The 23,210-nt window shown below is 37.2% G+C and overlaps 1 protein-coding gene across 19 annotated transcripts in view; it reads right to left on the reverse strand.

The window, feature by feature from the left end:
• Map2 (microtubule associated protein 2) overlaps positions 1-23,210 on the reverse strand; it is a 280,850-nt gene that overhangs the window by 150,130 nt on the left and 107,510 nt on the right. For 11 of the 19 annotated variants that reach the window (XM_042260210.2, XM_042260207.2, XM_042260208.2 and 8 more), the window contains exon 1: positions 8,846-8,950. The exons of the other annotated variants lie outside the window; for them this stretch is intronic. The gene's annotated coding sequence lies outside the window, so the exon portion shown is untranslated. Of the gene's footprint in view, positions 1-8,845; positions 8,951-23,210 lie in introns of those variants that run through there. 19 annotated transcript variants of the gene reach the window in all.

A 23,210-nucleotide genomic window follows, 5' to 3' on the forward strand; every position in this document is an offset into this window, starting at 1 on the left:
ACAAAAAGGGGAAATGTAGTGGTATTTGCTCCACCCATGACCTAGGGCTATAGGGCCTGAAGGAGGCGGTGCTTCTTGCCATTGTATGTGTCCTCTTGAAAGGGAGAAGGGTCACTAGCTGGGCCCCTTCTCCCTGCTGCCCGCTTCCTGGTCTGATCGAACTGCCATTTGCTCCTGGTTAGATCAAAGGACGACTTCAGCTGTTTACTAGGTTCCATATTCATGAGTTTATTTCTTCAATTTATATCTCAATAAATCCCTATTACCCATTTTAAAAAAGAGAGAGAGAGAGAGAGAGAGAGAGAGAGAGAGAGAGAGAGAGAGAGAGAGAGAGAGAGAGAAATGCATGGATGGGCTATGGAGAGAGCTTGGTGGATACAATACTTGCTGCTCAAGAGTAAGGACAGGAGTTCGATTCTCAGAACACAAGTAACAGCTTGACAAGCCTGGTGGCCATATGTAATCCCAGCTCTCAAGAGGCAGAGATAGGGATCACTGGAACAAGCTGGCTAGCTAGACAAGCTGGAACCAGCAGGCTGTGGGTTCAGTGAGAGGCTCTGTCTCAGTAAATAAAGTGGAGAGCAAGGAAGACACCAGACATCATACTTAGGCCTGTACAGCCATGTGCACAGGCATGCACACACGTTCGTGCACAACTGCATACACACATGTGAATATGTATATACATATGTGTGCACAGAACACATGCATACACGGGAAAGAAAGAAATAAACAGAGATAAATTACGTATATGTATGAAATTAGTCAAAGAATAACAGTTTTAAAAAGAAAAAAAAACAGAAATGCACAAAGAAAGCACAAAGAAAATGTTGAGAAATTGGCACAACATTCACTTAAAGAGGGATAAAAGGGGAAATAACAAAAAAAGTTAAAAAGTATGTGTGTGTGTGTGTGTGTGTGTGTGTGTGTGTGTGTAAGATCACCAAACAGCCCAGAAATACTACATCCTACTCCAAGGATCACTTGACAAAGTAAATGGACATGGATGGTGTACGTGAGGAGAGCCAAAGTACTCAGTTCCAAGGATAAAACAAGAGGAATGAGGTCTGTATGACAGGATTGGAGGGTCTGGAGCTTTGCAAGCACACAGAACTTCATTTATAAACCAGCTCAGCACACTGCCAGGTGAAGCAGGCTGAGCCACTTGAAGGGTCTTATCCAGTGGCTGGCATTTCTGGATGCCCAGCTGGGTCTGATTGATAGCGCTTTTAAACAGACACTCTTCCAAGGAAAGCTTGAGCTCCATGCCCCCTTCAACAGAGCCTTATAAATCGTGTACAACATCAATATTGGCCAAACACCTGCAGTCATCATTAGTCCAGAATTTGCTAGATTCAGCAAGTCTTGACGGAGGACATTCTCTGTGGATGGTTGGTTCTCTACTTTGGACTCACATGTATCAATGATATGCAAGTGGGTTTGGTTCTGTCCCATCAATGGCATAAATTAACTTAGTCCTACCATGATGATTATCTTGGAAAGAGAGAATATCACTCTCAATAGGCTCATGGGCTTGGAGATGCAAGTGAACAGGGACTTACAGAGGGAGAATGAAAAACACAAGGAGTGAATGTCATCACCACGGCCCTAGTGGCTGCATTCTCTTTGTGTTAAATACATACACACAGAGGCACACATGTTTGCTTAAAGTGATTTTCTTTTCAGATGTCTGGGTACCAGATAAAAGGTGCAAGCACAGTATTTTAATCTTGAGCCCCTGAAACTAATACTGCAGAATCCATCACAGTGAGCTTTGAATTGAGTGCATGTAGTTCTAGCAAAAGACACATGTTTTGTATTAGTAAATATATAGATTTGTGGCTGTCCATCATACTTTCTTAGTAACATAGGTTAGTTAACAAAATTCTAATGGCTCCAGGAGCTAGGCAATATAATAGCATGCCAATTGTGAATAAAAGAAAACCAACTTTTGGCTCAAAGTATCTATGGATATTCTTTTTAAGAATGTGTAAATCATGGCTAGAAAGACATAATTAAGGGAAACCTAGACACAATTCACTCCATAATGCAATTTAAGGGTGTTTTCCACTGATTTGTAGTTTTCCTGAACACTTGCTACCTAGGTAGCTTGAAACATCATCAGTGAGAACATTTTTTAAGCCCAGATTTAAAAAGAGATTACAAGATGAGAAGATACACAAGGCTTTCACAAGGGAACCAGTGAGAGGGGAGTCTGCCTGAAGCAGATTAAGATGTCTATAATGGCAGGAACTAAAGACAACTGAGGGTCCCAGAGCAAGCAGTCTTGACAACTCAAACGTGACAGAAGAATCCTGTAAACAGGAACTGTTGGAAGCTTTGAAGCAGGGATCAAGCAACCATTCTGAATTAGGAAGGTAAACACAATGATAACAATATCAAGGAGAGATACACATAAACATGTGCAATAAGGCCCTGTGGGGGAAGAGGAAGGACGCTATGATCAGAGATTAAAAAGAAACTAGAAGAAAAAAAAAAAAGGCAAACAAAAACTTTCATGGGTCTATGTCCAAGGACCAAAGAGTGAGGAATGTAAGGTACTCAGTTCTTTGCACCTGTAGTTCAAAGCAGCCGGCTATATGCCAGTAAGGCCCCAGCATGCATCCCTAGCACCACCTAAAGGGCAGAGTGTGAAACTGGAGACCATGGCTCACATCATCTTTTTATTTGAGTCCACAGAGCTGTACTAAACTGCAGAGTCTGGGCCTCACCTCTATGTGATTTCATTTAGGAGTCCAAAAGTGGTTCACCAATATGATGTGGCTTTCACAATCAGCTGATTCTGGTGCTAATAATTCATGGACTACAGCTGAAAAATAAAGTCACCAGGATAAGTTCTTTCTTCAACAAATATCAAGGTATCTGTCTCCCATGAGACACTATCAGTTGATTCCAAACATGGGCCTTTGTATCCGTATTCCATGTGGATATGAATTTGTATAAAGAGGTAGCAAGTTCTACCAATATACTCTTCAGTTGAAAATTGTTTTAAAATCATAGATTCATTTTAAAGGTCACAACATTTTAGAGTTTCTACTTATTTTTCTACCTTTTGTTCCTTCCTTATTATCTTTCCATTATTAACTACAATATGTAATAATAGATAAAATCTGTGAAAGACAGATACTCCAAACAAAGACATTTAAAGATAAACCTGACCTTTATTTCATGCTGACAGTGGAGACAGATTGGAGTACCAAGAGGACTCCAAAACTCTATTTATGACATATACTTTTAAAAGAACCTATGAATATAGTTCATAAAATTACAACTTTGTCCATCCATTCTGTCAACATTTTTTTATTATTTAGTGGTGTTTCAACCTAATACTTACAAACAAGTAGCCACATATGAACAACAAAGCATGTATTAATTCAACTGCAAAATTATAAAGGTGAATGTTCTAAATTCCTTGATCCTTCAGAGTTTTAGCAGAGTGGAAGAACACAACCTTCCATAGGGGATTTGGGAGCAGCAGAGCCAGCATGCACACTGGGAGATATCCAGATGAACGTTAATATAGATTGGGTTTAATAAAGTTAGGGGGTAACTCCCATGAGGAAGAATTCCAGCAATGTGTTTTATTTCCTTTGAGGGAGGCCAGAGGACTTCACTATGAGCTTGAGAACTATTTTGGGGGTAAGATGGAGAGATTATGGCAATTCCCATCTGGATTTTGATGACTTCCAAAAAAGAGTGATTTGCATGGGTCTCAATGAAGAATAACGAGAAGCTCATAAAGTGCTTAATAAGAAGTAGCCACTAGGCAATTTAGAGCCATTAAAAATAATTCACTTAATCCTTGAACAACTCTGTGAGCTACTATTAGATTTATGTTATAGATGAGAAAATTAGGAGACAGGTAGATGAAAAAAGTCAGGTCATGTGCCTTTACAACTATATTCCACTACTATATGCCCTCACATGATCTACATGTAATCTACACTATTCACATAGTAAAAAATGGTTACCTTGAAGAGGTTATTGACTGGCATATTAGTCCTTGTGATGAAAATTCTGAGGATATGTAAGCTCTTATCAGTAATATGCATAATATGATTAATCTGGCAGCTAGGGACCAATTTCATATTTAAAACAACACAGCCTTAATTTTCTAGGGTGTGTAAACAATTAACATTAATGATTCACTATTTCATTAAGAGATGAAAATTCTCAAAAACTTTAATCTGTTATATGGCTAGGGATGTGTAGAAATCAAGTAATAAAATCTCCTGTATTCTGGGACCTGCCATGATCTAGAATCACTCTGGATTTTGTTCTCCCAAGGTAGAAGTAGATACATCCAATTGTAGGTACTTTTATGACTCCCATGCTTTAGATGAAAAGATAAATGATATTCCATTATTTTAAATTACAAATGCCCATTTTAAAATACAAATAAATAAATGTTGATTAGAGCCATGGACCTTATGACTGATTCCAAGTTACAATATTTAGAATCATGTGCATGCTCATGCTTGCTTTAGAGTTAAAGCATTATCTTAGAAGACATTTTCAGTTACTAAGTCAAGTTATTTGATGGTTCTTAGAATAATTTCCACTTTGAAAAATCCATTTCAGCTTTCTTAATTTGGAGAACATCTGCTCATCCTTCATGACTCTAAAGTACAAGGAATTCCTTGATTCCCTCAGGTTCATATTTCCACTGTGTCTTGTAATATGGCATTTCTTTGTCCAAATAATGGTCCATCCCACCAGAGTGAACCACTTGAAGACAAGCACTACTGTTAACTGAAATTCTCAGAAGGAAATGAAGGGAGACAACAGAAAGGGTAGGAAAAGTCACACTCATGGTAAAGAAGATTCTACACAGCCAAATGACTGAACCTCGAGATTAGGAAGAGTTAAAATGTTGCAGACCAATACAAATTTGTCTAGGATCATTTTTAATTCCTTTGAAGCTACCCATTGCTCACATCTGTGGCTAACCTAACACCCTTGTGACTATCAAAACCTTACATTCTGTTCTTAACAAACCACTAGCTTCCACCAATCCAAAAGCTAAGAATGTCATCAGACAACATCTGAAAACTCTAGCAGAGTTTTCTCCACTTGCTTAACCACCTGCCTGTCACTCTGTAAAAATATTTTAGAAAGACTTTGTTCTGTAACTAACAAAACTCTCATGCAACCACTCCCACTATATAATATAGTATTTTGGAATCCTGAGTTGGTCTCCATGGACATGGTCACACATTTTTGGCTCCAGAATAAACTGCCTTTGAAGAGAGAATTGCATTTTGCATCAGTACTGCATTATATTTGCATTGTATTTCTGTACCTCCAACCCTAAAAGCAGGCCTAGCCACAGCTACTTCCTCAGTGTTTCTTACATTGAGTTGTTGAAGTGAGGTAACATAGGGTAACATAGGTGAAGTGAGGTAACACGAATGTCTTTTAATATATAATGCCAATAAAAGAAGGCATTTAAAGAACCCAACAAAATAAAGTTGGAAAACACAGTTTGGAGATGGGGTCTTTGATACATTCATTTGTTAGTTGGAATGTTCTTAGCTTTTCAAATATTGATAATAAGGAAAATTTTTAAGCATTACTACTTAGCATAAATAAATAATGAAAAGGAGAGCTTGTTGAATGCTTAGTAATATTTTAAATCCTATTAAGGAAATTGTTGATATGATCTTATATGGAAGGTTGAATTACAGTCCTATTTTGAGGTGGGCAAATGGATATTCAAGGATGCTGCATAAGTTTTCCAAGGGCAACCAACCCATGAGTACATTAACAGCTATATTACCGGGACCATCTGATCCAAGTTTTTCCATGAGCCTGAACATTTTATGTGCTTACTGAACTACTCTGGAGTCACCTTTTCTGCACTGTATTAGAAAATGAGAAATTCCTGAAATGGCACTTTACCACTCTACCAAACTCAACCAATCACCTTCCTTTCCTACCCCAGCAAGCCAGAGCACACAAGAGGCATCTGGTATCCTCTCTCTGGTCTGAATGTAACACCAAAAGAAAACAGAGAAAAAAAGGACAAACCAACACAAAGATCACACAATCACAAGACCTTTGCTCTTTTTTTTTTTATTTCTAGCCTAGCTTCATGTGGAAACAGGTGCTCTAAACCCATTGCTTCTATGCGTGTTCCCCTTGCTCTGTTCTCATCCAACTTTTGCCCCCTCATCCTTAGAAAAGAGAAAAATTCCTGGCATAGTTAAAAGGAATGATCTTTTGATTCCTAGACATCTGGACCATTTTGCTTTGCTTCCCTGAAATTAATGAAATGCTAAGCAGCACTCGTTTGCTCTTCTCTTTCTTGCCCAATTTGTCATTACCTGTGGTTACAGGGGGAATATTAAAAGGGAGTTTTAATTAGAGAGTAGAAAATTATGCAGCACATTCAGCAGAGCCTGGAAGTTAAAACAAGTGATATTTATAGTATGAATTAAAGATGAAATTGTAGACAGGAGGCTGGATTTTATTTGCTGTTAAATTATAGGAAGCATAATAGAAAAAAATATTTGCCTGCACACTCAAAAAAAATAATCTAAGAATATCAAGACATGAGCACCTTTACTGTGACACAGGTCCTTCACCCATCAGGAAAATATCAAAGAGTTAAAACAATATCAAATTCTCAGAACCACCATATTTAAAGGACTTACAAAATCACTTATAAGGGTAAATCTAGAAGTTGAACATTTGAGATTCATCATTCATAAGACAAATGTTTTGGCTTCAAAAGAGATTACAGTCTGTCCACAACATAAAAGGTGTTATTTCTTTCAGCTAACACCTAGGGAAAGATTAGAATATAGTCCACAGTCTTTTGGTCAGCTCTATTAACTTTCCAACTAACACTTAGGGAAAGATTAGAATATAGTCCACAGTCTTTTGGTCAGTTCTATTAACCTTTGTGGAACTCTGAGACAAGGGTCTACACTGTGAGAAAGCCAGCTTATTTCTTCCCTCCTTCCCCCTCCCCTTTCATATCTGTCCTGTGTCTGCTACTTACTTTCAAAACATGGAGGCTCATGTGGGTGCCAGTATTTCTTCAAATAAGTGGAAGGCTTGCTTCTCTGATGACCCAATAAACAGCCAAGGATTTCACCGTCTTTTAAAAGCCATGATGCTCCAGCCTTGGTTTCAAAAATATCATTTATGAAAGGGACTTGAGGTCCTTAAGGAAAAGTTGCTGAACCCAAGACTGGACTAGGGTAAGTTCAGAGATTCTGGCTGTATTGTTGCACCAGAAAAAGGCAGGTACTGAAGGCAGGTACTTATAGGGCTCATCAATGATATCTTAGAATGGATTCTAGTCCCATTTAACTTGACAATCATGTTAAATTTTGTGAGTCATTGAACAAAGAAAATCCATGAGTTTCCAGTTTTACAGAATAGGAGGTGGATGAGAGTAAAGTAGAACTAAAGAAATTTAAATGCCCATTGCAATCCACAGTATAATAGTGAATCCACATGATTATAAATACATGCGGAAACTATTGGGTTATTGAAAAACAGGATGGTTCCATGGGCTCACAATGTTACTCACAGATTCCATCCGCATTAAAGGTGAAAGGACACTTTAAACAACCAGCTGCTAGGAAGTCCTCAATAACAGAATTTCCCACTGTCAAATATAAACTGAGCAAAACCCTTAGGAATCAATAAGAAGTTAAATAGTGTATGACATTATCTAAGACACTTGGGAGTTCTGGAATTATCAGTGTATTGCTTAAAAAAATTAGAGACTGTCTGATAGATCAAAGGACACTGAAGAAACATGGTAAGTTTGATTTAGTCTTTGGATTACTTTTTAAAAATAGCAATAATTATATTTCTAAGAAACTGAAGAAAATTAAATAGAGTTTTTTACAGGGTGATAATATTGAATAAATATTAACTTCATTTGTAGTGGTTCTGCAAATGATGTGGTAAGGGGATGGTCAAGGCCTTTAAAGATGGAAGATTCTTTGAAGCTGAAGATGTCATGATGTCAATGACTCTCTTCTTGCAAATGGTTCCAAAGAAAATGAGAGAGAGAGAGAGAGAGAGAGAGAGAGAGAGAGAGAGAGAGAAAGAGAGAGAGAGAGAGAGAGAGAGAGAGAGAGAGAGAGAGAGAGAGAGAGAGAGAGAATGTGTTCTTGAATGTAGAGATAAGAGAAGGATGACATTAACATGTTGCCAGATTAAAAAGAGGTGAATCTGGGAGTCACATGAACATCATGATATTATTTTATCAACTATTCTGTAGCATAAACTATAAACAAAAGATATTCAGATTCCAAAGAGCTAACATTAAGAGTATGTAAAAAAATGTTTAGAATTCAAGACTAGAATTTGGAGAGATCAGTAGAGAATATGGTTGGTATCATGAGGTCGTGGGTTCAATCACTAGCACCCCAAAGTACATTATTTCAAGCTCAACGCTGTAAGCTCCCCAGTGAGTTTCTCACACGATCCATGCGAACACAGGAGAGACTGAGCCAAGTGTGAGCTCCTTCTTGCATCCATTTTCTGTGCCCTTCTTGGCATTCCCATCCTGTCTGGCCTTGTGTCACCATATTTTCAGCTTTCATCTCTCCAATATTCAACATTTGGTTACTTAATAAAAGGTACCAATCCCAAGAGAGCATAGCTCACTCTGTCCCTAGTACCTCTTGGGGATCCAAGCTCATTTCAAAATGGCAAATAAACATTTGGCACTTGTGACCTACTAGGAGAGCCTAGGTAAGCTTCTCATCAGGTGGGTGGGACAGTAGGCAAACTGGGAATTGTTTTCCTGCCATTTCTTACTACCCATGAAAATAATTCAGCAATCCACTCCTCTTACCAGACAGGCAAGACAAGCATCATTTGTCATCAGACTCTCATGCAGCTCTGAAGTTTTAAGTCCTTATCACGCAGCCAGAATGTTCTCATTATGAGTCAACCAGATGATGCCAACAATCTATTGTCTGATCTCATAGAGAAAATCAGAAGCACAGAATTCAAAAATACATATGTATCTAAGTGGGTTCTGTAAAAATAAATTCTTTTCAATTACCAGTAAATGGGAGACCACAGACTTCCCAATGATTACTTCATGTTAATTCTTAATGATGTCAAATTGTTTTTAGTAGTTCAAAGGAACTACATATTAAACTAGAAGAGTTAAAAGATGTCTATTTCTTGACCTGTGGGACCTCAATAAAAGTATCTGACCACTCCTTTATTGGTCCACATGTTATGTTATTCTGACCCTGAAACACTTCTAAATAAACCAGGTCATGATGTCTTTGTGTTTGCATGTGTGTGTTCACAAAGATGGGTGGAGGTACATGAAATGGAACTTGGCACCAATTTTGATCTCTGTGTTCTTTCTCAGCTGTAGAGGGCAGAGTAGGAGAACCACTGTATACCAGGCATTGTGCTAAGCACTTCACAAGGTTTACCTAATACTTAAGAAAGTGTTATTCACAGATGATGAAGTTCAAGCCCATAAAAGAAATTAATTTGCCTAGCAGCAAAAAACAAACAAAAACAAAAACAAACAAAAACAAAAAACCAAACCAAAACAAAAACAAACAAAAAAACCCTAAGAAGTAGAAGAACCATAAATCTTCAAATGAAAGAATACCTGAAGGTGTTTTCTAGTTTTCTTAAGCAGAAAGTCTCCCTTGCCTAGAACTAGCACTCTGAACAGGACAACTGGAATATAGTCATTAGCATGCTGACTAGTGCCATACCAGCTACACACTGCAGAAGCAGAGATTGAGGCCATGTTTTGAAGTTCATCCTTCAGGGAAGGGCAGGAGTGGAAGACTAAGATTTCCCAACTTGAGAAGTAGATCATTATTATTACTTGGGCTTCTTGGCTAGTCCACAGATATCTACTTAATTCATACAGTGAGTTCAAATCATACCACAAACTAATTACAAGAAGGCCATTTGGTAACTCTGGGCCTTGAATTCCCTCTAAGCTCAACAGCTGCTGAGTGGACAAGTCAAAGAAACTCAGTTTATTAAGAAGGAAAACTTCTTTTTTTTTTTTTTTTTTTTTTTTTTTTTTTTTTTCCTGAGTCAGGGTTTCTCTGTGTAGATTTGCGCCTTTCCTGGAACTCGCTCTATAGACCAGGCTGGCCTCAAACTCACAGAGATTCACCTGGCTCTGCCTCCTGAGTGCTGGGATTAAAGGTGTGCACTGCCACCACCCGGCAAGAAGGAAAACTTTCAATTTTAATTTCACTTTATCTAAGTTGTAGGAAGGCTTCTTCATTACTTAATGACTAGAACTTTCTTTGTGGTTCTACATGTTCTCAGCATTAATGTGCCTTACCTCCAGCCCCATCACAAATATCAGTGAAGAATCCCATTCTAGTATTTCCATCCTCTCAGAATTTTCTAAAAATCAAAATGAGTAGCTCTCTGCCCCCATAAAAAACAAAAAAAAAGTCCCTGTTCCCTACCTAGCAGATTTCACCCAAGCTTGTTTGTTTGCTTAGAAACCAGTCCTTTCTCAATTGTGCAGTCTGTCTGTCTCCCACCCTCTGGGCTCAAACAACACCCTCACGTTAGCCTCCTAAGAAGCTGAGACCATGAAGGGCGCAACCTCAAGTTCACTTTTGTACATGTTGAAAAAGTGAACAGATGATTAACAAATGAATAAACTCTTTAAATACTTGCTAGCACCTCGGCTTTCTAAGACTATAGATGGCACTGAAAGTTATTTTCTCCATTGTTATCATATGTGTGCTGTCGGAACACGTGGGTAGTCAGAAGACAGCTGTGGAGAGCTGGTTCTCTCCTGCCACCATTAGGTGGGTTCTGGAGAGCAAACTCTGGTGTCTGGTTTGCAATATTGAGTGTCAAGGGCCTTGATCCCTGGAGTTGTCTCACTGGCTCACACTCATGCATGCTTTCAAAAGTGAACTAAATCCACGTCCAGCAAATTAGTTTTACAAATTGAAACTTCATGGTTGAATTCTAGGTAGTGACACAGAAACAACCTATAAAATAGACAAGCAAGAAAAAATGATATAAGATCACAAAAGGAAGATAATTAGGGTTCTGACAGCTGTTTAGAATTCTTTCTCTATTTTTTTTTGCCTCTTTCTAGTTATTCCTTAAAATTCCTGAATGTATTTTGATTTTTTTTCTGTAATGGTCTACTTCTGTTGCAAAGAAAATTTTCTTTGATATGGGAGAAGATCAAGGAGTTTGCTATGAGGTTGTGTCTACCTATGAATGTCAGAAAACATACCCATAAACTCTTACCAAGACAACTGCCTAAACATGAGCTGAACAAGGACAGCAACAACAGACTTGCTAAAGTGGACAGAGCATGGGGTGCGGGGAGGCAAAATGTGTCAACCCAATGTATAGGCAACTAAAGAATACTGAGAGCAAGAGAAATAGTATTCTCCATCGAAGAGCACGCAATTGTTTATCCAGTACCAAATGGCCAGCCCTGAAAAGACACATACAAGTAGCATTATATAGATTGGTTAGGATATATTTATGTATTTAGGAAAATAACAAATATATTTCTAAATACATATAATAACATATATGTATATATACATATATGTAACAATAAATAATGAAAATAGGCCATGAATTAGGAAGAGAGCAAGTGGGGTATATGCAAAGGTATGGAGTGAGTAAAGGGATTGGGAAATGATGTAATAACTAGGAAAAAATACCTTTTTAAAAACACTGAAAGCAAGGGCTATATGATAACACTTGTTCAGCCACTCATATATATACACACACATATATATATATACACACACACATATCTATGGGTGTGTGTGTGTAATTGTACACACACACATATTTCTAGCAATATCTTTGGTCTTTGCAGTTTCTATTGGGAAAGAAGAGCTATGAAGCTCTGATTTTGGGCCATTCTCCTGAACCCTGCTCCATGATCTCTATACTAGGGATGTTTCCTACCCTCTTCCAAGACCAAATGCATGCATGGTTTCCCAATCACATGATCAATGAACAGCTAGCAATTGGCCACACAAGAGTTTTTATGCACCAAGACTAGCTAACTCTACAAATTAGGGCTGTTTTCCTTATTTTCCCCATATTTCCTTTGTGAGGCAGATTACTCACATGCTATGCATACTCAGAAGATTTGAGACCCTTCTGCTTTTCATGTTATCTTCATCCTTAGGTCATGGTAATGTCCTCAATTACCTCATCTAGGGGTAAGGTCGATTAAGCAATGTGACAGAGACAACCATAAACTAAGAGCAACAGAGGAAAATTGATATGAAATCCCCAATGAACTCCAGCACAGTTCAATAACGTTGCTATTTATTAAGCCCTACCTTAGATATTAAATGGTGACTTTAGCCACAGCAGCAATATTCAAGGCAGTCATTGATACTTTGACATGAATGCATTGCCTACTAATAGCATTTGCTGTGAAAATTCAAATACTAGAGGCTCTCAGAGAATGTTTGCTAGGTTCTTAAACGCTCCCCAAGCTAAATGAATTCTTTAAATATGCATTTGTTGTCACACACGTAACAGAACTTAAAAGAAGTAGTTTTTATAGGAAATGATGACGGAGGCATGCAAGTTCAAGATGAGTGAGGGACATCACGTTGCTTTCTTGACTCTAGACTTTAGCATTAAAATTAAATCCCAGGGGTTGTCAAATATGCTTTGCTCCTGGCACTGTGCTGTCAGCCTCTAAACCTTAATGTTTAAAATTAGAAGTCTGTGCATGATTGCAGGAAGTCATTTTCAGCCAAAGCCCAAATAGCTCGGGACTCATTTTTTGTACATAACAAGTGAGAGCTTAACAACTTCGTGGTAAACAAGGCTAAGTCTTTCCATGATTGAATCGTATTTCATTATAGATATTTTTACTCATAAAAGTCCCTGCCCAGAATTTACAGTAGATAAAATATTGGATTATTTATTTGCTCTAGAAAAAAAATTTCACACAAAATTTTTTCTTGGGCACAAACTTTTTGCCTTGGGGTTCCATCGCCGATGTACCTCATTGTATCAACAAGTTGATTTACTCACTTTGAACCATTTAATTTTACTAGCAGCATGGCTTCCTGAGTGATGCTTGGCTGTGAGTCTTAACGTCAAAATGGGGCTGTGATGTTTGCTACTGGTAGTGCTTTAGGGAGGGTAAGCATGCCTCCCCAACTCGCCATTTCATAAATATCTCCTGCACAAGATCATCATGGAGAAAACATAGGTTGATGTATACAGAGTAACAGCACATCCATGAACTCCCAGCAGCCACTGCTCTTGCCTACTTTACAGCACCATTGTCTGGATTCTCTAAGAAAGAGATGGTTTGTGTCTTCTTTAAACAAAAAAAAAAGCCTTTCTGTACAAACTTGTTAAAATCATAGATGCTTTCTTAGTAGACTAAAAATCTCTAAGATGAAATGATGATTTACGTAAAATCCAGAACACTAAAAACCCCCACAGAAGTGATAATAAATAGAATTATACTTATTATTACATTATTTCTACATATCATGAAATTATCAAACTAATTCCTATATGTCAGCCATCTATAATCTATCAACCTAGGCAATAGCTCATATATTTCTCAGGCTGGTCTTGAACTCAAAATGTTCTTGCTTTAGTCTCCTAAATTCTGTGATTATAGGTATGTTCCAGGGCTTTGGGGGTTTGGGACAAAAATACAGGGACATAATACTTTTAAAACAAAAATCACCATTAAGCAGTTATGAATCCTACATGGCCAAGGAAATTGAATGAACTTTTTGGGGGAACTAATGCATTATAAAGAAATGGCATGAAAAGATAACACTTTTAGAAGCCATGAAATCGAAATTGATAGCAGAAGCTGATAAAATTAATTGACGAGAATTAAGACTGAGGAAGGAGAATGCCATCAAACTGGCATTCTTTGAATTGGGGTGGCATTTTAGACGGATGCCACGTGAAATCCATTTTATCTATATGTAAGCCTTCACTTTTGCAGGCTTCAGAATCCCGCCCAGTAAAAAGGCTGCACTGTCAGGTTTTCCTCCCAGCTCTGCAACTTTGTATCCATTCCCATCCTTTATTCTGGTGCTAATACAAGTTAATGATATGACACGGAATCCCTGGACTTTGGGTCTGACAGCACTAATGGAATTTATCTTCTCATTAGATTTTATTAGACTCTTTATGCAATGTATCCATATATCAAAATATTATATGGTACTCTATAAATATGTACAACCCTTATGTTTTTATATCTCAGTTAAAAGTAAAAGTTAATATTTTCAAGACGAAAAGAAAAGTTAAATGACTATGAAAGGAAGAACAATATAAGAAGAAATAAGGTACTTTCAATGTGACTGGGAACCAGAGAAGGTTAGATACACAATTTAGCATCTGGTTTAGAAGAACTAAACCCAACTAAACTTTAAGATTTTTAATTTCTGAATTATACTAAATGGAGGGAGGATACATTATAAGAACTAAGATGAGCAGTAAGTATTTTCAGGAAGATTTAATCCACGATAAGGCCAGTGCTATTCCTGGGTCTTCTGAATATCACAAATGCAGCCGCCCGCAGTTAAATTCAATAACTAATCTCAATTATTTATAAATTATGGAGAAGTGGACTCTTGCAGTATTTCCTGAGGATTCAGCTATATCTGGTTAATTCTGGCTGAGAGATGAATAACTGTGTCCCAGGAAGCTGGTTCACATGTGGAACAAGTACTTCACAAGTATTATTTTAAGTTCAGAGAAAATAACAAGCTTAAGAATTACAGAAGCCAATTAGTTCTGTGAAGGAATAAATAAACTTTTGATTTCTTTAAGGATTTTAATTAAGTTTTCTAAGGTGACCAAATAACACACTTGTAACATAGCACTCAGAATCTTGTGGAACTAAATTTTACAGTAAATATTATTTTATAAAGCTATGTATATTTCTTTTCCCCAATCATGAGTGTATAGACTACCTGAACATGTATTTTTCATAAAACACATATTGTGAACAGTTTGAGCAATTTTTGTGGTATGACTATGGTATGTCCATGTGTTTGTGTTTATGTATGAGTGTACAGTTCAACTATCAGAGGGCAACATCAGGTGTCTTCCTCAATCATTTTTTGAGATAAGGTCTCTCACTGAACTTTGAAATCACCAAATGGTTGGACCAGCCAGCCAAAAACTTCAGGGATCTCACTGTCTATATACCCTCCCAAGACTGAGGTTAAAAGGTGCCTCCCACCAGCCCCAGCCTTTCCGGGGGTGTTGGGGATGAACTCTGGTCCTGCATGGGCAACAGATAATTTATCAACTGGGAAATCTCCCTGGCTTCAGGTTCAACATTTTGAATACGGTTGGATGGACTGAAAGGATAAACCAAGACACTATTCAAGTTCTAAATTTTTATAAAGTATCTTATTTAGACAGTGACCACACTATGTTTCTAATGAAATCAGTTGAAGAACTAATTCACCACCAATTTATTTAGTTGCCACCAGAATTTGCAAAAATGGGATGAACAAGATGTTTGCTTCCTTTCTCTAGACAATTGAAAATAACCCCTTGAAAGACTCTAGAATGTTCTACAAACTGAATCAATTGAGGCTTTTTGTTACAATGAATCAGTAATTACTCATCTTTGAAACAACATAAAGTCAAACTTTGTTATTAAAATGTGTCCAGGTACCTTTAGTTGTGCAAAGCCAAAGTCAACATGTACAATTAAGATCAGCTGAGCCTGATCAACCCCATTTGAAAGGATGCCCAAACCTACACTTCCCAGAGGGTCAGAAAGTAAAGCTAAGCAAACTGGATCTGCTTTTAAAGTGTTTCACAAGGCAGAAACCGGAATGGATGTGCCAGACACCAATATCCATTACCATAAAGTGATTGCTGAATCTTGTAAAATGGCTTTCAGCTGGCCTATTCCTCATAGTCTCATCATAACTAAAAAGAGCATTCAATTTGTGATTGGAACCATGAAGATAACAGTCAGTAAAATATATAGGAGTGGCCGAGGAAAAAAGCCACACAAACAATATGCTACAAGAAGTTTTCTGACAGATTTAAATCTGCATTGCTGTATCTAAAGGTTGAAGGAACAGAAGGTATCAATATGTCTAACCATCTCTTAGATGAAGTTAAGATTTGTTTTCAGGAATAACGATGGAGTTCTAGAGAATATTTAAATGAGCAGTTGATTGACTAATGGAGGGGTTTGATTTGGCAGGGTGCAAGTTATCAGAGTCTAATACTATAACTATTTTTTTTAAATCAACAGCTAAGTGTGAATCTTTGTGTAGAACTAATCTAGTGCACTTGGCTTCTTTGTAGTGCTGTTCAAATAGAAACAAGAGAAAACACAGGAAGGGGAGAGTGCATATTCTGAGCTCTAAGAGCACATTGTTCACCATCTCAATTAGCAGTGATTGGTTGAAGGGTGGGTAAATAATGCACCCCAGATTAGCCAAAATACTGGAAAAGAAAAGAAAGCATGTTCCATTCTTGTATTTTTTTTTCTGTCTTGAAATACAGTTTAATACAAAAAGGCATAGCAGCCATTTTACCACTATGAAGCAAAGAGCAAAATTTATACAGAGAAGCCATGATTCTGTTAAAAAAAAAAAACCCAAACAATTATGGAAATAAAGGAAAAAGAGGTATGTATGCAAGTCATTATTGGGCATCGTTGAACAACTGATTGCTTTATTAACTAAAGACTGCAGATAACTTGCACTTCTGTTCCATCTATGGCATCTGAAAAAGCTGCTTCATGTTTGCAAAAATTGATTCATAAAGTATTCAAGAAAAAAAAATACAGATGAAGAAAGAACCCCTTCTGAACTAGGACAGCGAAGCCACGGCACACTCACCTAGGAGGGCCACCTGGCATCTTTGTCACACCAGAATATGAGTTTATTATACTCAAATAATAAACAAGGTTTTGGGGACTCTCTGCTTCCATACCAAAGCTGAATGATTTGTTTCCTAATAGAGCTGCTTTAGGAAGTCTTACTATGGAGCACTTTGGGGAGTCGGTTCATTTCATGTAGATTTTGGGGATCAAAGAAGCTATATTGAGAGTACCTTTATATACTGAGTCATCTCACCAGCCCAACAAATATTCTTTTTGATATGCATTCACCTAGAGGTGAGGAGGACAAAGTCATATTGGGCAGTAAGGGCTAGTCAGTGAGAATCCATTTTAATTGACTCCACAAAGTAAAATTGTATCACTGTCTGTGAAAACATAGACAGCATGTAACTACATAATTTAATTTTTGTATGTAGAATTAAAAAAATTCGCATACCTAAACCTGCAATGGTACTGGCATCAATAGAAATATTGATCAATAGAATTGAATTGAAGATCCAGACATTAATCCACACACATATGGACACCTTACTTTTGATAAAGAAGCCAGAAATACACAATGGAAACAAAATAAAGCTTCTTCAACAAATGGTGCTGGTCAAACTGGATGGCTGGATGTAGAAGAATGCAAATAGATCAATACCTATCATCCTGCACAAAACTCAAGTACAAGTGGATCAAAGACATCAACAAAACCAGACACACTGAACCTCATACCAGAGAAAGTGGAGCATAGCCTTGAACACAGTGGCAAAGGAGATGACTTTTTTTTTTAACCAGAACATTGACAGTGAAGGCACTTTATAAAATCAGCAATTAATAAATGAGACCTCGTGCAACTGAAAAGCTTCTGTAAGGCAAAGAATGCTGTCAATCAGACAAAGCGGCAGCCTACAGAATGATAACACATTTTTGCCAACTCCATGTCCAACAGAGGACTAATATACAAATTATATATCAAACTTGATCCCTCCTTGTTTCCTAGCCTCTCTGGGTCTGTGGATTGTAGTATTCTTTTTTTTTTTTTTGGTTTTTCGAGACAGGGTTTCTTTGTGTAGCTTTGCACCTTTCCTGGAACTCACTTGGTAGACCAGGCTGGCCTCGAACTCACAGAGATCCGCCTGCCTCTGCCTCCCGAGTGCTGGGATTAAAGGCGTGCGCCACCACCGCCCGGCTTGTAGTATTCTTATTCCTTAACTTATAGTTAATATCCAATTATGAGTGAAAAAGGGGAGGGAGGGAGGGAGAGGAGGGGAGGCTGCAGTCATGATTTAAATAAATTAATTAATTGATAAATAAATTAAAACATAAATAAGTGTGAAATGCAACCAAAAGGGGAAAAGAGGGGTGCAGACCTAAACAGAGAATTCTCAATAGATGAAAATCAAATGGCTGAGAAATACTTAAAGAAATGTTTAACATCCTTAGATATCAGGGAAATGCAAATCAAAATTACTTTGAGATTCTATCTTATACCTGTCAGAATGGTGGCTAAGAAGAATAACACAAGAGAGAGCTCATGCTGGCTTGGATGTGGAACAAAGGGAATACTTCCATTGCTGCTGGGAATGCAAATTTGTATAGCCATGATATAAATCAGTATGGCAGTTTCTCAGGAAATTGAGAATCAATCTACCTCAAGATCCAGCTATACCACTCTTGGGCATCCTACCCAAGAACACTTACTCAACCATGTTCATTGAGGCTTTATTCATAATAGCCAGAAACTGGAATCAACCTAGATGTTCCTCAATGGAAGAATATATAAAGAAAATGTGCAACATTTGCACAACAGAGTTTTACTCAGCTGTTAAAAAAAAAGATATCATGAAATTCACAGGTAAATGGATGGAATGAGAAAAAAATCACCCTGAGTGAGGTACATTCCAATAATAGCAAAATGTTGCAGGAGTTTTCTATAATCAAACAATAATGTAAGTCTGAACTTGACTTACTAGTCATCTGTTACATCTGGTACTCATGATTAATTCATACAGCAAGTAATACACTCAAGCTAATCTAATACAAGCTATATAAATTTCCAGGACCTCCAAGTGAATTCCTTCCAGAATTTTTTTAATCACTGGTCAGTTGATTAGTGTGTATTCAAAGCTCTGCACTATGATAATAAAACAAGGAATCATTTTAAAATAGCAATTACCACTCTCTTGAATTTTCCTATGACTTGTGTCTAACTTAGAGACCATACGGTGTGGATTGGCTGTGTTTCACAAAGTGGATGTCTTCCCAAAGATGCATTGCATTTACATGAGGATACTATGAAGCAAAATCTCTTAAAACCTTAAGACACAGACAGATGGTAAAGTGTAAATTAAGATTCTGCACATTATAGGAAACTCACAACTACCTTCAGTAATTGGTAGAACATAAATAACTTAATTTAAATGTGTAAAATAACCTAAGGAGTGCCAGTTTCCCACCCACCCAACTAAAAAAGAAAACTTTTACCATTAGCCCATTGCTAAAATTCCCTGAAATTTATCCATAGTGTTTTTCTTTTAAGTGTGACAAAAAATAATGTGGATTCCATTTTATCTGCTTCCCTTCCCCCTGTTCATGTTCTGACAGCTGAATGGGCAGTGAAATGCTCAGAATATGTGAGTTTTACAAAGCCTAGGCAATCTAGACACTGACTGTCATGATTTACATCTTGAATGTCCCTAGAGGCCATGTGTTAAAGACTTGGTCCTGGGTCTGTTGCAGATATTGCTAGAGGAAAGACCATAAAGAAAGAGATGAAAAGAAGGCACAGAAAGGAAGGAAAGTTTTCACTCTGTTTTGCTTTGTTAAGGATATATTACAGTACTTAAATGTTCTCAGGGAGAGAGGCCTCATGTTTACGACATCATTTGTAAAGCAATCACGGTTTTTATTAGCATGTGCAGTCATATACGTGTGGTGGTGAGTTGTGTGCGTATGTGTACACAAGGGTGTGTGTGTGTCACAGCACATATGTGGGGGCGGTTCTTTTGGACCTTATTGAGGCAGGGTCTGTGTTGTTGTGTTTGTACTGCATGCTCCAGGCTCTCAAGGAAGGCTCTCTGGAGTGTCTTCACTCATACCTCAGTGCGGCAGTGCTGGGATGGCAGAGCATGCCACATGCAGCTTTTCACACGAGTTCTGGAGAATCTCACTCAGGTCATTATGCTTTGTGTGGTAAGTGATTTTACCCACTGAGTTATTTTATCAACCTCAAAATAAAATTAGATCTCATATGATCTTGTAATTCTAAATCAAAATTTCAATGACCTGCTTTCTTCAGAGAGAGAAAGAGAACAGTTAGGTGCCCTTCAAATCTTCATCATGCATATGTGGCATCTAAAGAAAATCGGAACAACTGTAAAATACAAAAAGAGTTGTCAAATACTGTTGAATATTTTAACAACCATGCTAGTTTAACATTAGCTTTAACTGAGTTCAGGGAACAGTTGCAAATACTATAACCCATTATGAAGTCAATACATACAATACATTTATATCTATTACCAAATGGGATATGTGATGTTCCTATTTTATTAAATGAGGTTAAATATGTTACAATCTCCACTGTTATTGAATTTTGTTGTATCCATAGTTGACAGATGTTATAATTTTATTTTAATATATATGACTAAGGCAGTGGTTCTCAACCTGCCTAATGCTGTGACTCTTTAATACATTTCCTCATGTTGTAGGGACCCTCAAACCATAAAATTATTTTTGTTCCTACTTTATTACTGTAATTTTGCTACTGTTTTAAATCATCATGTAAATATCTGTGTTTTCCTATAGCACCTCCTGTGAAAGGGTCTTCTGACCCCAGAGGGGTCACAACCCACAGGCTGAGAACCTTCGGGCTAAAGTATCAAGTGGTTTGTTTGCAAAATTGGTCAAAAGCACTCTATCCTGTGTTATGATTTCCAAATTCATTTTTAAGTAACAGAGGGGAAAATAAACTGAGTCATATTAAGGAAGTGTGAAAATACTCCAAGCTCTGGATTTCTGCAAGCTTGAATAGGAATTCTGGCTTTAGGACTAATCCACTGGATTTTGATGGAAAGTTACGTCTCTTTAGATCTATGAGGCACAAAAGGCACTAAAATACCTTCCTTACAGAACTGCAGCTTAGAAATGAATACATCAATACATACACGGATACCCTTCCCACAGATTATTATCAATTAATTGTAATGATGAATAAGTAATACTTTGTAAAATTGTTAAGTACAGATTTCACCCCCTCTATGTTTCCTACTTTAATTGTTTGTTAAGTTGTAGTAAGTCTGTATTCAAATAAATCTGTTTAAAAATTCTGAATTAAAATGGAGATGGCAAAGCTTTACCACCTTTACCTGATATAATCTCACATCTCCTATACAAATTTTAAGTCTGAAAACCCACATTCAATTTTTACTAATAATGATTCACTGAAAGAAATAAACACAAATTTATAAATATAACTGGGGTGAATTTGTAGCTGGTGAGGCACAGGACAAGTTAATTAGGCAAGAAAAAAAGCCTGGTGTTTCTATTGGGGGACAATATTTGATGAAATGTAAATGAATAAAATTTCTTACTCAGTCCTCATAAAACAATTTGTATGGTCTTCTGGATTATGTACCACAGAAACTAACTGCAGATGTATGCAAGCATTGTGTACTCTTTCTGTGTGTACCCGAGTTCAGTTTCCATATCCAAGGGTTCTAAGGGTAAAGACATTACTGATGTAATTGTATTACAGCATACATCATTGTCTAATGTTATACTGAAAAATTGTTAGGAGTAATAATAATGACTATCTCATTAGTATCTCTGGACTGATTTACCATTAGGTCAAGTCCTTTTAATGGTCTGAATGAAGCCATAGGGTAATTATAATGAACCCAATTCATGGTGAAGATGCCATCACTGATAATCTTGTGTAAGTTACTTGCTATTTCCTCCACCTGCCTGAGATCCAGCCTTCGGTATATCTTCTTAAGCAGCTCTTCCTGATCAATATGAGCCTAATTTCCTTTATCTTCAGCTACTCACAGATATATGGCTAAGTATTAAATAATAATAGCATCCACACTGTTTGACATTCAGTACCTTTACCAAACACACTGTGCAAGACTGTCCTGTAGATGATAGTAGGGTCATTTGACCAAGGTAGAAAGCAGGTCATCAGGGTCACAATCAGGATGAGGTAACCTTGACTAACTTACTGCGCATCAACCGAGAACACATTAATCCCAAATGCATATCACTCTGGTATTGCCTCACCTATGAATCTATTTTTTTTAACTGAAGAAGAGTACTTGGATTTTTTTGATTTTTCCCCTGTATATTGGCTTTATCTAACACTTTGCAAGTGATTCATATTAATTTATTGTACAATTTGGTAAATGAATGAAACATTGAAAATAATATCTAGAGGATAGATGGGAAAAGTTATGGGCTATGCCAATATTCATGACATTTGTGGAGACCCACATGAATGTTCAAGAAGTTGTGAGTAAATTCCCTATCGTAACTTAACAGCTTTGCTGTTTTGTATCATCCACCCTCCAGCAAGTTCTTCAGATCCTATTCAAGACTGATGAGTTTAATGTCTGCTGTGTAGAAATAAAACACAGTTCAATCTAAGGAATCGGAGGGTGAGAGCAGAAGGACAGAAGAGTGCCTGTCATCTGTTTCCCTCCGTGACTCTGGATAAATGTGAAACAGTGAGGAAGTGACTTGGAGGCACTGTGCTAACTTATTGGAAAAGATGAATGCACATGCCTGGTAAACTCGGATTAAGATATTACAAGCTCCTATGTTAACCTCTTTGGATATAACTTAATGGTGGGCTTCATTACACTTCTGATAAGTAAAGCAGAAAGCAGTAATTGACGGCATTTTGAATTACAACTTATTTTTTTCATTTAAATTTTGTGTTCATTTGACCTGAGGATTTTGCAGTCGTTTTAGGCTTATGCTAAACTCATCATAATTGATTCTGTTCTTAAAGAATGGCAAATCAAAAGTCCAAAGTGAACAGGTAACTGAATATTATTTCTGCCATAGATGTGAGGATACTCTATATGTAACAAATTGCTGGAGTTCATTAATTCTATAGTCATATCCACTCTGTAATTCCTTTCACTGAATTTGTAATACATGAATCAGAATGCCTGGACTAGTCATATAATATAGCTAGCATTTTCTGAAGACTATAATAAATAACCTTTATGTTCCTCCAGATCTACCTAAAGTTCACGTCATTGATAAAACTGATATTTAGAGCTGCTGCATGATAGTTCTAAACAAAATGAAGTATTTAATGCACTTCATAGATATGTGAAGGCTTTAAAAACCTATT

The sequence above is a fragment of the Peromyscus maniculatus genome, chromosome 13 (assembly GCF_049852395.1).
Source record: "Peromyscus maniculatus bairdii isolate BWxNUB_F1_BW_parent chromosome 13, HU_Pman_BW_mat_3.1, whole genome shotgun sequence".
NCBI lineage: Eukaryota > Metazoa > Chordata > Mammalia > Rodentia > Cricetidae > Peromyscus > Peromyscus maniculatus.